An 18,373-nucleotide genomic window follows, 5' to 3' on the forward strand; every position below is an offset into this window, starting at 1 on the left:
AAATGTAATCGTTGTAAGCCAAAACATCAGTATCAGAATTTTAAAAATAACTAAGGTGAATACCTGAAAAAGAGAAACAAGAAGCTCAGCCGTATCGACAGATTTTTAATAGCTGAGGTAAATCCTAACACTACGGTTCCTAATTAATTTACTAATGGAGAGGAAACATTATGCTGATTGTATTGAAGAAAATATATACAAAAATGTGCTTTCGTTAAAATGGCTTTCAGATTGCTTTTGTAGGTATGCTCATTCCGCACTAAATTACACCTCTAAATCTTTCATTTTGCCAGTAATAACATATAGATTCCTAATGACTCTCACTCGAGGTTTCGCTTAATATATTAGAAAGTTGAACTATAAAACCAGCATCTAAAATTAGAGGAGTAATTCCACTACAATTCATTCTGTTTCTGCAAACAAATAGCAAATCAATCCAGCAGCAGTTTAAGGGGTGTCGAGGCAGAGCGATAGCGCAGGACGTCAAATGGAAAAGTACACTACGTTACATGTATTAAGACCGACTCTATATCGATCAATAGCGTACCACTGAAGACATTTTATTGTATGAACAATTGTAAAGAATTAAAATGGTTTTTTTTTTTAGAAACGTAGTTAGCTCCAGAATTAAAAAACACAATATGGCTTACTTAAGAATAGCTTTGATATACAAGACATAAAAGTATTAGGTACAGAACAAAACTCAAAGTGTGTTAAAATATAAAAACTGTAGGCCTTAAAATATATAACCATATTTATTTAAATTCTTGTAGACATTATTTAAAAAAGATACTCTACGAAAGTCTTCGAAGCTTGAACTTCAGCAACCGCCGACCCTGAATATCTGAAGAATCCGCGAATTCATATTCGCACAGTGCGGAACTGAAAGAACGAAATTGCTTTTCCATTACATTTCTTTCGAAAACTGTTTTTCTCAATGACGGGGTCCAGCCGTTTATAGGTGTTGACTACTACTAAGGCCGGAAGCGGTGGTCACTTTATTATGGTGGTACCTAACAGGTGGACCACCGTTGCTTCCTATAAGGGGACGGACAATTACATCCATGCTTTAAACCATACCCGGGCCCTTGGGCACAGCAGTCAGTGCCACTAACAACATTCCCGTCTGAGCGGCCTATCAGAACTTCATGACTAGCTTTTGTATATAAAGTTGAGGCCGTGTTTGTTACTTTTAAACAAGCATTTTAGTTGAAATTTTCATATCAGTCTTTGAAAAGGAATAATAGTTTTGGATTATTACATTGTTCTTCACTCTAGCTCATTCATTTAACCCCCAACGTGAACTGCAATCCTTAATTCTTCAAACACTGATTCTTAAACATCAACAATTCGAGGACTATTTGCTTTAGGGAAAAGATGCCTTCATCGAGTACTTTTTAAAGAATACTGGCTCGTATAGACTACAAATGGATGAAAGCCTGAAAGTAGCCATGCAGCCAGCCCGTCCGCCGGGATTTGTATCTCGGACCGACCTACCAGTGCTCAGCGACTTTACTACTCAGCCGCTGGTAGCCATCTTATGTTTTTGTCTTAAATTAAATAATCTTAATCTTATTCCAGAAAATTTAACTTTCATCCCACATTTAATATATAAGATAAAATGCTTTTATGCTAATATTAATTTACTTTTAAATTTAATTTACTTTTAATGCATACAGTAATACCTTTTTGCTGGCAAATTCCACGTTTCCTGTAGTCACATGGGTATTCAAAAAAAGATGGAGAGAAAGAGTTATAAGAAATCACATCAAATAAAGCAATCGCGAGTGTAAAAAAAAGCTCCAGAATCCAACGGCTACATTACATATTCGTTGCTGTAGACTGCCAGATGAGACTAATAAATTTCATACTAATTTTTGGTTGCTTGAGATTTTTCTGGTTGATTTATTATAACCTATTTTAATTACCAAGTCTTGCGGAAGGGTCACTTGATTATACTCAAATTAAGCTGAATAATCATCAGCGACCTCGTTGAAAGCTGGATCAGATTTTAAAAATTTGATGAAGTATGTCCTATAATTCTTCCTTCGCAAGAAACATACACAATAAATAAAACTGACACGTCAAGGGCAAAAGCCTAACACAGAAATTTATACCCGTGTAATCTTTCTCAATGTAGTTTAGATTTATCTTCCAAATCTCCTACTCGACGAGTTGGAACACTAAAATAAATAGAATCTTCACTAAATAGCGTGTGTAAAAGTTTCAGTTACAAACCCGAGAAAATATAATTCATAAAGTGATGCCCACAAAAATAAAGAACAACACTAAAAAAAATCATTCAAAGGGCAATCTATCAAAGTGTCAAACCTTTTCCCGTAAACAAACAAGAATATGTTTTTTTTTCCTTGCAAAATATGTGCCCCTTGGTTAGATATATGTATAAGCTAACTCAAGGAATTTAAATTTTAAATGTTGAAGAAATCGAAGAAGCTTACTGAAGCTACCATTTCCTCAGCCAAGTATTTCTCAGCCTTTGCATTTTCGTTGGTGTCGCTAGAATAAAAAGCAGAAATGCATATATGTATGTAGGTCGATGAAGTAGCTGCATTTTTATACATTTCTATTATTTCTTCCAGCCTCGCCATGGTTTAAAGTGCTAGACAGAAAAAGCAGTTCGTATATGCCGAGTTGATTTTCTCTCCTGCATGAAGCCTACAGACGGATAAGCAAACGCTTCTAATTTTTAGTTCTCAAGACAATTGAACTCGATTTTATGCTTTATGCCTGTATATTGAAGTTTGTAGTGACCACATTAGCTTCAGCATTGGCAAATCATAGACCAAAACATGATTTGTTAAAAGCCACGAAAGAATTAGGCAATTGAATATGCCTGCCGTGAAACACACTCAAAGTTTAAATTTTCATTTTAAAAAATGCAAAATTAACTGATCAAAATTATGAAAATTAATTTTCAACATTTTGCAAATAATGCAAAACCTCAATAAAGTAACCAAAATGTGTCTAAAATTTAGTTGCTAAAAAGGATAGCAAGTTGGTGATGGGAAGAAGTAAACAATATTACAATTTAACCATTAGGGTTTTATTACTTAGTGGCTTTTATCTAAACAAATTTAGATGAGTTTAGTAACATCACTTCTATCTTAAATCAACATTCGACTATAATATCTTTTCATCTAAAGTAAAGGTTCTCACACTTAGTGCCATTGACTTCTATAATGTAAACAATATAGAGATTTGATGACTTCACTTCTGTCTTAAATCAATAGTCAGCTATAATATCTTTGCATCTAAAACAGACACTTATTGTTTCGTGTTCCATGGACTCTGAAAATATATTGGAAAGTTCCTTCCTCTGAGAGTTTACCATCATGTACAGATTAAATAGGAAATGTGGATCGTTAAAAACTATTGAAATCATTCACTGTTATTATTATCCATATTTTCGATCGATTATGATAGTTCCAAAGGATATAGGCAATACTACCAGATTCTTAGATGGAATCAAAGTTACCATATTACATGGTTTGCTATTATATGTCATCACTTAGTGTCGTCTTAACAGCATTATGAGCCCCAGGCCAAAAAACCACTGTGCGGGAGCCCATACGACAGCCACTAACAGAAATGAAATGGATTAACATGGGGCCCCTAACTCGCGGGGCCCCCAGGCAAGTGCCCACAGGACTTGCCTATATGTTGGCCGTGACATTACTGACACCTAATCTCTTCAAAAGCAGCTTTTTTCCTATTGCCTTTGCGTCTTCGTTTCTCCCACTTTTGTAAGTAAATGACGTCAGCGTTTAGAAAAGCCTAATCAAATACGATTAGCACAGATTTTTCAAAATAGCAAAACTAATTCTACATTCGCAGCATGGACATAATGCAATGCTCTCATTCAATTTGCTTCGTTGATTTCTGTCTTTATACTCAATTGGTAATTTCCAGCATCATTTTCAGCATCTGCTGACTACTGACTAATCATTTCCAGCATCATTTTCAGCATCTATTGACTACTGACTGATCATTTCCAGCATCTACTGACTTTGCATGGAATCGTTTGCTAGATCAAACCAATAGCGCAGTTTGCTTACTGGTGGCCTGCGTCTGTATTTCTCATACTTAATTCCTCTCATCTGGGTATTTCGACTATTTAAAACTAACCAAAACATCTTAATGCCACAATGCCAATTTTCGTTGTTTCATTTCTCCATTTTATTTGGCTTGCTATTTTTAGTCCTTTCATAACGGTGGTGTACCAGAAAAGAAGCTCCCAAACTATGAAACAAAGAATTCCTGTAACTTTAGTTTCAATTGAAAGGACTAAAGAATTAAGAGTATATGATATGCAGGCTGCTTTGTTGAAGATGATAGATATTGCACTTTCCAGATCTTGGGAACAAGAATCCTTGCCTTTCGTAGGCGCAAGGAGAAAGTCACCGAAATGCTTAATCATGAATTAATGGCGAACCCTCACGTGATGACAGCCTTTGAAAGTGAATATTATTCCTGAAAAGCTAATTAAACATCGCTACTAAATATCACCTTTACCTTTCTCAGAACACCACAATAATCTGGAACCGAAGATTACATTCAAACAGAGAGTTCACTCTATTATCATTCTGAAAATTAAAATTTTTTTAAACTTTTGCTTAAATAATTTTTTATATTTGAAATTTATTTTTTGTTTCCTTCAGAGCATTTTATTTCGTGACATTAGTGTAATAACAAGCATTAAAATTATTTCACGCTAATTTTATCTATGCTGTTTCCACGAGAATGAACCGTGCTGTAAACTCAACTGTAATTTATAAATTACTTTTAAACTATAAATGGTCTTTAATGGTCCTTTAAACTGTAAATGGTCCTTAGGGAAATGGTCCTTAATACACTGACATTCAGCTGAAGTGAAAATGTCAAAAATTATTCTTTTTATGAGAACAGCTCTCAACATTCTTGAAGTTCTCCAAAGAGTTAAATTATAATAAAATAAATAAATAAATAAAGGAAAACATTGTGTTTAGAAAGGTATAATAGAAAATACAATCCTCCACTAAACAGAAACCACAAAAAAGCATCAACTACAATTAACAGGAAAAGAAAGATTCAATGGTCTTATGCAAGTTTTTTAACGAAACATTTCCTGCTCTTGTAATTTACAATATACACGCAGCCGGGGCAACCGGAAATTAATAACGACAGAAAGAGATAGAATATGAGTTGTTTATATCCACCTAGCTATCATGACAGCAAATAAAACAAACAGAACTGAACTCTACACATACCAATATATTAAGGCACAAGAAGAGAGCTTACATCATTCGTACTTAACGGAACATATTAACTCCATTGTTCCATCGCTATTATGAAAGCATACGGATGCTAGGATTTTTAATAATTTAAGCCACCAGGTTACTGATAGATTATTCGTAATTTCGGAACACCAACAAAATTCTTAAACTGTACTTTTCCACTAACGACAGACACCACTAGAAATTATCTTTTTGCGAAGCGCAAAAAGTCGCTAATGTTTCTTACTCATTAGAAAGTTTTTATTGACAAATGGGACCATCTGCACATTGTCATTGCCAATCTGGAGAGTAATATGATATATTTACGGCAAACACATATGAGAAAATATGCATAAAAATAATGAACACTGTTAAAAATTTATAGCACAGATTTTTCAAAATAGCAAAAACTAATTCTACATTGGCAACATGGACATAATGCAATGTTTTCATTTAATTTACTTCGTTGATTTACGTCTTTATACTAAACTGGTAATTTCCAGCATCATTCTGACTGTGTTATAAAGAAATTTATACGAGCATACTTCATCTTCACAAAGTGTAATTCCTACCGTTTAAATCACGAAAAAATTAAAGTTAAAATATTTTCTCAGCAACTTTATTACTGAATAAAGATAAACTTTTTGTAAAAGTATTTCATTTCTTAACGGATGAAAAGACGCTGAACACTGGTAGTTCGGTCCGAGGTTCGAATCCCGCGAACGGGCTGGCTGCATGGGCGTTTTCGTGGTTTTCCCCATGTGTAACGTGTATATGAGCCAGTTTCCCTTAGAAAGTCCTCCACGAAAGGCATCCCTCCCCTCAGGCAGATAGCCCTAGCGTGCTTTGCCATAATTAAATACACACACACACACACATCTTAACGGATGATGACTGTCTTTTGCTTACATTTTAATTTCGAATGATTATCTTATTTTAGTTAGGCGTACTACTGGAGAAACATTTGGTTAATTTTCGCGCATTGTGACAAAATGTTTTAGAAATTTCCACTCGCGGGCAGATAACTATTAAACTAACTTCATTATTAAAAATGTTTGGCGGAAGATAGCTGTATTTGATCTAGTACAACCGATATCTCAAATATAGTAAGCCTCACCATAAATGAAAAGAAACTGTACAAATCTCAGGATTCATTGTATTTTGTGCTGCGATGTTGACTGCAGTTTGCAAACTCAGTTCAGTGACACTTCAGTGAATTCATTCATATTATAAATAAACAGTGGCGTAGCTAGGGTGGGGCAAGGGGGGACATCGGTCCCCGGGCGCAGCATCCAGGGGGTGCCAAATTGATGATACACATTTCAGAATGAAATGTTTTCCATTCTTGGAACACAGAGAGGAGCGCAAAATCTTTAGGTGTCCCCGGGCGCTGAAAACCTTAGCTACGCTTCTGTAAATAAAATATTTCTGTTCTTGGGCCAGGATTCGACTCGCAGAGAAGGTGCAGATGATTGTAACTGTTATAGTGTCTTTGCGTTAAGGGGTCTTAAAATACTGTTGAGCCTAAAGCACTCTAGAAGGGGGTAAACTTTAGAGGAAGAGGGTTAGAAAATCCTCCAATCCAACACCTGGAGGATTTTCCATTCAAACTGGGAAAGTTGTGCAAACTTGTTCCGTCACGTTTAAAGCGTCCAAGACCTAGGCCAATAATAGGCCCAACCCTTGCCTCATGGCGATGACAGGTACTGTTCAGGAAGAAACAACAATAACCAAAATATTGCCGTTACCTGATGAAAAGTTTGCGAACAGATAATCTTAAAAAATGCTATTCGCTCACAATAAAAGATGCAAATATAATGAACCTCCACACGGCGACAACTTCTGAAAGTGAGCGGTATCTTTGAAAGCATAAATAACATTGGAATTAAACAGCAGCTGTCTAAAACAATCATTTCCCCAGAAAGTGAAAGTGGGGAGTTGTATGTGAGTCTTAGAGAAGTTTTACTGTATAAGGATAATTCTCGAATTTTAAGAGCATGATTTTAAGCATAAACTTTAATAGCAATTTTCTCGAATTCTAATTATTTATTCGACCACTTATATATACGTAATTCAGAAGGTAATGAAACAATATTCAAAATTTTAGTGAGGACTACATTAAATATCGCTATCATTATGAAAGCAGTTGTTGTATTCGTATAGCATAAATAATGAAAAGGCCTGAATGAAAACAAATAAGAGCAGTCGTGTTTGTATTCATGCTTTCAAGAATCCACGACCGTATGACAAAATGTTAACAAAATAAAAACTTAGTTGTTGTTATTATAACTTGGATCAACTATGTTTTACAATATACATCTGCATATAATCAACAACAAAATGTAACCAAAAAAAAAAAAAAACCGTCACACACCACTAATTTGGGTTTTGCTAGGTATTTAAATACGACTAGCCAACCGTACTTCCCTCCAAATTATCAAAAGCGCATTTGATTACCCTGAGTGGGACAGAAAGGGTGGGGTGAAGGATTATAGGGAGGGTTTTCAAGGGAAGTTTCGTCCCACTATGCATTCGTGATGTTAAACAAGAATTACTGACACTGCACTGTACGTTAATGAGTTGGTTAATGTGCACGGTTGGAGTAGAAGTGGCTCATGCGGTAATTGCCGCTCAAATTGTCAATGTAGTTTCGACTATAGGAAACAGATAGTTTCTAATTCACTAAACGGGCATTCTCTCAACACAGGAAGGATTATTATCAGTTAATTGAAATATTCGAGTTCTGTTATTTAAAATAACACAGTTGGTTAACGATTATATTAAATGTAAAATTATATTCCATAATGAGAAAACAAATCCTAATGAACCAATAGTCATTAAAATCAAATATTATTCTTGTTGGTATTTAAAATATACATTTAATAAACGAATTATCACTAAGAATTAAATGCAGTTATTGTGGCGAGTATTCTGTTAAAATAAGCATATAATAAATAAATGAACCTTAAATAAATGAAATAATGAACCTATAATAAATACATGAAAGTAACTTATGTTGGGGATTATTGTAATGCTTATTCTCTTAAAATAAACACTTTATAAGCTAATCTTCACTGAGAATTAAATGCACATTTTGCGGAACATCATCGAAATTTTTATCCTTTTGAAATAAATACCAAAAGAAACGTCACTAAGAACTGAATTTAACTCATAATTAGGTTCATTGAGATGCTTATCCTCTTAAAATAAATGCGTAATGAACCAATCTTCACTGAGAATTAACTGCACTTGTTGCTCAATATCATTGAAATGTTTATCTTCTTGAAATAAACGTTACTAAGAACTTAATTTAACTCCTGTTGGGGATTATAGAGATGGTTTGACTTATTTAATTATGGCAAAGCATGCGAGAGATATCTGTCTAAAGGTAGAGATGCCTTCGTGGAGGAGTTTCTAAGGAAAACTGGCTCGAATACTCATTATACACAGGGAAAACCACGAAAATGCAGCCATACCGTTCACCTGAAATCTAACTCAGGTCGTAACTATAATTGCTCAGCGATTTTAACATTCGGCCGTTGGTGCCTCGGCTTTATTGAGAGGCTCATCCTTCTAAATTAATACACAATAAACCAAAAGATGTTGATATTGTAATAAAACTATTGTTAAAGTCATTGTGATTCTTAAAATAAACATTTAATAAATGTCTTCATTTTGGGAATCACTTAAATTTTCCTCTTCTTAAAATAAATAGTGCTGTTTAAAAATAAATGTATTCCTTCTCGGGAATCAGTGAAATGATCGTTTTCTTAAAATAATGCAAACTCATTAAATTACTTATCCTTAGCAATTAAACGCAACCGTTGCTAAGGATCAGTAAGATGCTTACCCTCTGTTTAAAATATAGATACTTGTCTTATATAAAACTCATTATGGCATCATGTTTAGGTTAGATTAATAATTATAATTCATTTGAGTATTCATTTCTTAAGCAGAGATGCGCTTCTTTTTTTTTACTTATTGCGTGCTCCCTCCGCCATTAGGCACTGCACGGAAAGGGAGGGATGCCCCGTGGAGGTCTTTTTAAGGGAAACTGTTCGCCAGGCGACTATTGTTTCGCTTACCTTTAACTGTAAACTACAGGCGTTTGCGTTTACAGTCGGGCATTGAACGGCGGAGATGAATATCCATATGGGTATAAACTGTTAAATAGACTGTCTGAATGCGTATAGATCAGTTTTTCTACTCAATCCTACACCGTGTTTTCGGACGAATCACGGTTCTGCTTCCAGTACCACGATAGTCAGTTTGGAGTATGGAGACATCGTGGATAGAAGCTGCTCGACTGTTGTGTTATGCATCGTCATTCTGATCCTGCACCCGGTGTTATGGTGGGGGGGTATAGGATTCTACTCCCACCCCTCTAGTACGCATTTTAGGTACACTTACCAGCTAACGTTTTGTCTTTGAGATTTCGAAGTTATTTTTGCAGTTACTTCCTTAAGTTTAAGACCCTGCGGTCAAATTTCAACACGGAAATGCGCGACCACACGTTTCACGCAAAACTCAAGCTTTCTTCTCAGCCCATCATATTGCACTGTTATCCTGGCCTGCCTGTTCTCCAGATCTATCACCCATCAAACATGTCTTGTCAATTGCATGCTGCAACTGCGGGTACACCAGATTTGTGAAGGCAACATGAACTGCCATTCTCCACCAATACATCCAAAGCCTCTCTCAATGCCGCGGCGTATAGCAGTGATTCAAAGAAGGTTGTATTTTAAATAAATTAACACTGATACTATGTGTAATCTTTAAAATAAATTTGGCTTTGATATCCCTTGTCTTTCTTTGTGCTGGGTTTGACGGACTGTATGTTGCTAAAAAATGAATAATTATTTATAGGTTTGATCTATAAGCATATAATTTTTTTTAATGATTGCATGTCGTTCTTTTCACTTTTTGTCTAACATATTTGGAAAAAAAGTCTAAAATAGCTTATCAGACTAGATAGATCATTGGGTACGATACAAGAGGAAACTTTTCATTTTGGAGCTCAGAATTACTTATAGGAATAGTTTGCAGATCCACTATCAAAATCAAGAAAATGGAAAGAATAGCGTGAACAGTGGCAACTTTTTCACGAGAAGGATATCCAGTAGATGCCTCACAAGAATGAACTGAGCTAAAGATTGCACAGGGTCCCAAGATTTTCAGGTTGAATTAAAGAATTGGTTACTTTAGATTAATAATTACTCATGTGCATTCTAGTATCGTAAATAACTCTGAAATGCGATACTGAAGGAAGCAAAACATGACTGAGATAATTTTTATAAATTTAAGCATTAAAAAAAACTTAAATTATATTATCTAAATTAAAACAGGAAGGGAAAAATTAAATATTTCTTCATAAAATTCAATAAATTGAATGATACAGCACACATACACACACCACAATTGCAAGAAAATTCTTTCTTACTTAGTGTACCATTAATAAACACTTTCATTTCAAAATCTGTAATAATTTTCAGTTCATTAGCCAATGCATTAAAAAGCAATCGTTCTTGTCCAATGATCTTCAGACTGTATTGAATGGAACCTTGCGGTTCCATATTGCTTCTGTCACTAACAAAATATGAAACTATTCTTGAAATCCATTACATACTGCAAAATAATTAATAAATGATATTTATTATTTTTATTGTTACGTAAATTAATATGCAACAAATCTTTTTTGTAAGTAAAATTATAATGAACGTACGATTTTTTTTCTTTTCTTTCCTAAAGTGCATGCATCTTTAATATATTATTTTCAATGCCTTTTAAACACTAGTATTTATAAGGATGGCAAGTGTTCCACAAAAGTAATTCTTAGTTTTATAGGTTCTCCGAGTCGATAAAATTTGAAGACTACTGTCTTAGAGTGGAACTTTACTCCTACAACTGAACATCAATCTAAAGAGGGATGGCAGGTAACAATGCGTTCAAAACTTTCGGAATATTATTCTGATATAAATTCCATGCACAGAAATGAAATATAAATACATATTGAAGGTTATAATATTAAAAATGATATACATCATCAGGGCTTCAAAGCAGTGTAAGACGATGTGGTATAACATGAGATAATGCGGAAATAGCTTCCCAAGATTCTAATTTGTAACACCAACAGACCGTATTCACGCTGATTAGAGAGCGGATTGTCTTGGCAACGCTTCAAACGACATCTAGAGGCAGAATTGTGTCTCGCCACGCTATATGAACCCGGCGAATGGCGATACGGGGATCTCTCTTTCCCCAGAGCTGAGTACCATTCCAAGATTTCCGGCGTGCTAAATTTATGAAGCAGATGCGGATTCTACCATTTCAGGATCATAAATCACTACTGACACTGAAATGCACTGAAAAACTATCTGCCAAGATTGAGCAGAACTATAAATCTAATGTTGGTTACTACAATTCTTTCACTTATTCAATCTCTTACATATATAAGAAGAGTTCGAGTATCAAAACCAAATAAATACACTGTTAACTCTTTGTTATCATAAAGAAGTTGAAATTCATCACAATTTTATCACGAAGGTTCAATGAATATGCAGCATATATTGGTAAGGTAACAGCTTAAACGTAAGATCGGCTACGGAAAACGCGCTTTGCTGCTGAAATAACTGAGTAGAATATAATTCTTAGATTAAGTATACCCAGTGTACTATTCCTTCTGCATTTAGGTTAGCTTTACGTCTAGTATGGTAAAGTATAGTATATAACTCATCAAGTTTAAGCCCTACAAAATATCCAGTCGTTCTAAGCAACTTAATCAATCTATTTTCTCAAAACCTCTCAATTACTATTTGCCGATAGCTGAATTCTTTTTATACAGCCGATATTCGTATTCGATCTCTATCGAAATATCTTTCATCGGACTTGACTTATTTCAAGTTAGTGTTAAGTTCAAAACACCGAAGTACAGTGGCAAAGCACGTGAGGGTTAACTGCATCAGAAATAATTACGGGTAAAAATTCAATCTAACTAAATATGTGATATAAAATGTTTAACTTTAATTTTGAAACAGCTCTTAAATTTCTCCTTTGTCTTAAAAATAGTAACACTCTTATAATTAATTTTTACAAATTAATGATTATTTTAGGATTACTTACACTCAAAGAACTCCAATAGCTACTGATGAAGCACAAGCTTACATGAGAGGGAAAATGAAATCTGTCCTAAAGTTTAAAACTAACAAAATAACGATATTGAAGCCTAGCTTCACTGAAAAAAAAATCCTATATACTAACTCAAAACACGGAAGCTCTTTCTAAGTTATGAATTATTATATAGGACGTGTTTTCTTTTCATAGAAGTTTATGTAGGACTTTTGTATTAGGAATTCTTTTATTATATAGCATTAAATAGGAAATTTTTCTGTTATGATTTACTATATAGGATATTTATAAGCTATTTATCTTCCTATAATATTCTTTAATAGGATCTCTTTTGAGCGGCAATTTAAAAATCTTACGTTATCCTTATATCTGCATTTCAGCGTGCAGTATTAATAAATTAAATTAATCATTGATGTGCATTTAATAATATCTGCAGCAGATATCGAGAATAAAGAGCATACGTAAGGGCCACGACTCAACTGAACCCCTTCTGTATATGTTTATTATGAAAGCAATTACATTACTTCATATATACATAAACAAGATATAACTTTCAATGTCACTTAATTCTGCGAAAGAGATTATTGCTCCCTACCATGAAAAATATACAGAAAATTTAAAATTGCGCAAAAAAGCAACATTAACATTACGTGGAATTTGCCTTAACTTTAAAAATTTGACCTTTTCCTCTTTCGAACTAATTTTAAATTTGATTTCGATTCAAAATGTAAGAGAACATATTTATTATAGCTCGAAGAATTTATACACTATCTACCAAAAAGTATTTGGACCTGATATATGCCATGCAATCCGCCGTTAAATATGTACGAAACATCATTGGCATTAGTTGCATACAAGATGCCATGAAGTGCAGAGACTCATCTGATTCCGAAAATGGTGTAATTGTTGGGTATCACAGAAATTGTCAGTTTTTAAGGGGTATATCTAGCTAGCGATTTGCTCAAAATCGATAGTGACGTATGTGATTTAGAAGTGGAAGGTGAGCGGTGATTGTCGGAATTTGCCCCGAGTCGGCAGACCACAAAGCTGTGAGATAGAGACTGACGGATCTGCCCAGAGAAATTCGGAAGAAACGTACCTAGTCTGGTACGTTCTTCTGGAGTACCACATACTCCAGAAGTTTCAACAGGTAATCGGGAGTATGGTTTCGTTCATCCGTAAGAAAGCACATCTGCTTGGTTTTCCTGGTCGTGCCTTTAAACACAAAGTCTAACTTCCTGGAGAACACCTCCTTCTAGAATGCATTGTGCCCACAGTAAAGTTCGACGGAGGTGGAATTATGGTCTGAAGTGTTTCTCCTGGTTTGGACTAGGACTTTTGGGCTAAATTCATGTTAAGCTGAACACTGACGTCTGCTGCACTATTTTGGATGACAGTGTGCTTCCTATGTTCTGACAGTTTTATGAGACCCATGTTATTTTCAAGACGACAACACCAAATGTTATGCGGAGAGGTCCACCACAGTTTGCTATGATCACAATGCTGTTAACCGAATGGACTGGCCTGCCTAGATCCCAGATCTGAACCCTATCGAGAATCTTTGGGGCCAGTAGAATAGCCAATTTAAAAAGTGCAACAACCGTCCAACTTCGGTGAAGAACTTACAAGTCTTCTACAAGACAAGTAGAAGAAAATACCAAAAGCCATCATATAAGGACTTGTGGAAAGCATACCTGGAGGGTTGAGGCTGTAATTGCCGTTCGTGGAGGCTCTACCAGCTATAGAATATGAATAAATTTTCTTTCTTTTTCTCTTCCATCACAGGTGTCTAAATATTTATTTCAGATAGTGTAGTATATAAATGGAAAAGAAACATGAATTTGAAATTTAAATTTAAGCTTAGTTTTGGTTTGGTATATTTCATTATGGCAAAGCACACGAGAGATATCTGTCTAAGAAGGAGAGATTCCTTCATAGAGGACTTTCTGAGAGAAACTACCTTGAATATAATATTTTACACATGGGGAAAACGACAATAAAAACCCTCACACAGCCAATCTGTTTTCTTGGAATTGAAACCAGGTCGAACTACCAGTAATTAGCGACTTCACTGCTGGGGAACAGAAATTTAACCTTAGACTAATGTTGATTTTATGGGAAACAACTCTATTTTTTTAAATGGACCCCTCACAAAGGGATTGTATCATTTACTTTAATATGCGTTGTGCTTTTCAATGGAATCTACACGCCAGTCTATGTCATAATTTCGGTTAAATATAAATATGGGTATACATTACATTTAAATGTGTACGTAGAGAAGTATACACAAAAGCAATAAAAAATTTCTCTTCACTTCGCGGAAATAATTTAGACACAAAGTTAATTTTTTGCTTTTGCAAGCTTGAGCATTCAAAAATTTTCAATACCATTGCCGTCTCTGTGGATCCAATGTGACCAGGTAATGAATCCATTATTCATATCATTAACGACTAAAATGATCCTGTCCATTCGAGCATCGGGAATCGATATCTTTGAGTTTTATCCCGTTCTAATCTGGACTAGCTGATTTTTGCTCTTCTCAAATATTAAGATTCTTTATACATAAAACATCAAGAACCAAGATAGTGTCATCAGGGTAGTTCAGAAAAGCTGAACACCCCAAAGAAAACTGTATCTTGAATTTTAAGAAAAACGGATTTGTCTGAAAAAACACATCGATACTGGTAATGATTATATTCATGCTTCTTTCAAAAGCCAATATAAATATTAATTTATTGAACTTTATTTTTGGAAAGAACTTCAAGAACTTTGAAATGATATTTTTAACATTAAACTGCTTATCTCAATAAGTGATGTTTAACGACGACCTGTTACGCTAATAACGAGTTTTATATCGATATTTAATAGTTGCCTCAGTCTCTAAACTGAATTCTTTGGAATTTGTTTGTTTTTATTTTCGAAATTTGTTTGAATTAAGTGTTGAAAAAGCAAATTACATATTAATGTCAGTAATTGGAAATGTATCATTTTATACCACTTTTTTACATGCAATATATGATTCATTAGTTTAAATATATTTAGTTTTATCCTGAAATTATAAAACCTAGCTGAAGTAACAAAATTTCCGTTGAAGTTGGAATTCTCATTTTTTATTTCTAAGTACTTGTTTTTGTTGTTACATTGACAACACCCAGTTTCTACGATATCAATTTCGAAATAAAAACGAGTGCTAATAAAGACATTTTTATGCCGTTTTAAGATGTAATAAAATAGTCAGGAACGGAAGAATGTTTACTCTACTGGAAAATATTTTCACGGTACTGGTTAAAAATATATTCTTAAACAATAAAACTTGCTAAATGAAAAAAACAAAACCTACTAATATCAATAGAATTTCGAAGAAAGCACCCAAATATAAATATTCTCCTTGATTTCAGAATATCCACGGGTTTTTATTGTGTTAGTTACATCTCAGATTTTTCCAGCACTACAGTGGAACCTTTCTTAGCATTACTTGCGAAAAAAACTATTACTGTATATTTTATGCACACATTAAAGAAAAGAAATTACGTAGTTTGTAATATCGGTTGCAGCTATTTTATGCATATATCCTGCAGCTAAATTGCACAAAGTAAATGAGCAATACATGTCAGTATTTTGTTGTCACAAATATAAAGAAGTGAAATGGTATAAAAAGTAAAATTAGACGAACCTAAAAAAAATGGCTTAATCTCCAAATTCACCTTGCATGCTTGTCCAGACTAATGCTAAGTTCACAAGGATTGAATACCTGAGTGGTAGTTTTGCGTTCTTGGCTACGATCTTCCATATTCTTGATGCCCGCTCCATCATCTTTAATATTAAATCAGTCCGCATATTTCTGTTAGAAGCGAAAAGCAAAGGCTAACTAAACCTAAAATACGGCTAGTTGATTGAACTAAAGGAAAAGAAAACGTATACAATTAACAACCCAAGTAAACGTTCTTATTATCATCGCCTTATATCCACAGTTATCATATATCCACAGTTTTAAGCAAGTCTTATTGGGAGAGAGATCAAAGTCCATTTCTGTCCTTAGCCATTCTTTTTTTCCCTCTTCGTAATTTCAAAGAACGAAATTATCTATATGGGTCATGTAACATTTTGTAATAGTATAGATTATGTGCATTTTCTTCTTCCAAAATATTACTATATTACTACTTAAATTTCTATTCATACCAAAAGGTTTTGCAGTTGCCTATCATACAAGGAATTATTTGGGGATAAGTAAAGATTAGATCCGACTTTTTGACTTTTATTTCACGATGCAAAACAAATACTTACTTATAGACTGCTAAGATACTACTTTGTAGAAGAAAAGTGATTTTATTATGTTTTTAAATGATAATGATAATTACTGACACATGCAAATGCTTGCTAGTAAAAGTGATCTCCTGCGACCGAGCAGTAAAATTGCTGAACACTGATAGTTCCGATCTCGGCTTCAGATGAATGGGCTGGCTGCATGAGCATTTTAGTGGTTTTTCCTATGTGTAACCTGTATATGACGTACTAGAAAAACATTTCTTAATTTTATCGAGTATGTTCAAACAAATGTGAGCGAATAATGGCAAATAGTGCTTGCTATCTATATCTTTATTCATTAAAATATCTTTGTTCTAAATATCTTTATATCTTTGTTCATATGTTTGTTATCATCTAAATATCTTTGTTCATTAATTTCTTTTAAGTTTGCTTATCTCTGAAATGATCTTTTGGCCCTTTCTGTAAAGTAAAATAAATACATACATACAAAAATCCACTCTAAATTAACTTTCTGCATAATATTCTTATGAATCCACTCTAAATTAACTTTTAGCAAAATATTTTTATGAAAATCGTAATGTGTAAAGAATTCTTTCAAAGGGATCTAACTTTTTGTAATCCTATGAATTACCTTTACGTGACTTCTGCAACAGTTAATTTAACTTGCACATGAAACTGTTACACATTTCGCTTTAATTAAGCATCTGAATAAGAAATTCTTTTTATAACCAACAATATTTCTCTCCCTTAAAACTTCCGTGTACTCTGAATAACATATAAATAATTTCATTTCAGAAACCGTCGCTTAAAACGACAAAAGAATCTTCTATTGCTCCGACAAAGCCTCTTTTCCCAACAAAAGTGTTTGGGAATAAAAATGAAAATGTAACCTCTCGTGATTTTAAAAGGAAAAAAGAAAATTTATTTTTTGCCAGCTAACGTTAGCATGAAATGATTGCCTTTTAATGTTGTTTCTCGCATAGCTAGAGTTTGTTTTAGACTAATTAAATGTAGAAAATAATCATCTTATTCATCGGCAGTGTTCAGGGAAACACCAATACTATTCACTTCAAGTAATACACATTGCAATTCTTCTAAAAGCAAAGATGTAAAGGAATTTTATGTAAGAAATTTTCAAAATTTTATCTCACATTTGTGGTAAATTAACGCTGAAATTTCACTCACTGATAAGGACGGGCCATTCGAATCTTCAAACCCCAAGAATCTCTTGAAACATTCAAAGCTTTTTTCCTCATTCTAATATCTGGAATAAGAAGATAAAAGCCCCTTACATGTTTTAGCTCAAAGCTTGAAAGATTAATTTCAATGACATTAATATAAGCATTCATTATAAAAGGAAAAGAAAAAGAAATCTGAAAGTGGTTTTAACCTAGCATCAGAGCTTTTTTTTTTTTTTTTTTTTTTTTTTTTTTTTTTTTTAATGTTTTCGTTCAGCTTACAGTTTATCTACCTGCTCTTAGACTCATTCCTCCTAACATTGTCTTTTTAACACCACTTTCTTCACAATTACTCCAAATAAAATCGAACATCAAAATCACAAAAAAATTTAGAAACACCATATTTTTAAAATCGCCGATACAGTTTTAAGTGCTGTCATATACCTTTTAGGGCTATTTTTCTCGAATCTCACTTTTGTTGGCTGTTTCATGCTACTATAGTTACTATAACAAAATGTCTACGATAGTTAC

General features: G+C 33.8%; 1 protein-coding gene across 8 annotated transcripts in view; it reads right to left on the reverse strand.

Annotated features, from left to right (window-relative positions):
- LOC118187993 (latrophilin Cirl-like) overlaps positions 1-18,373 on the reverse strand; it is a 1,172,776-nt gene that overhangs the window by 1,135,313 nt on the left and 19,090 nt on the right. For 7 of the 8 annotated variants that reach the window (XM_085813010.1, XM_085813005.1, XM_085813009.1 and 4 more), the window contains exon 2: positions 17,850-17,928. The exons of the other annotated variant lie outside the window; for it this stretch is intronic. The gene's annotated coding sequence lies outside the window, so the exon portion shown is untranslated. The remainder of the gene's footprint in view (positions 1-17,849; positions 17,929-18,373) is intronic. 8 annotated transcript variants of the gene reach the window in all.

The sequence above is a fragment of the Stegodyphus dumicola genome, chromosome 3 (genome assembly GCF_044657685.1).
Source record: "Stegodyphus dumicola isolate Sdum_Otavi_A_Nest chromosome 3, ASM4465768v1".
Lineage (NCBI taxonomy): Eukaryota > Metazoa > Arthropoda > Arachnida > Araneae > Eresidae > Stegodyphus > Stegodyphus dumicola.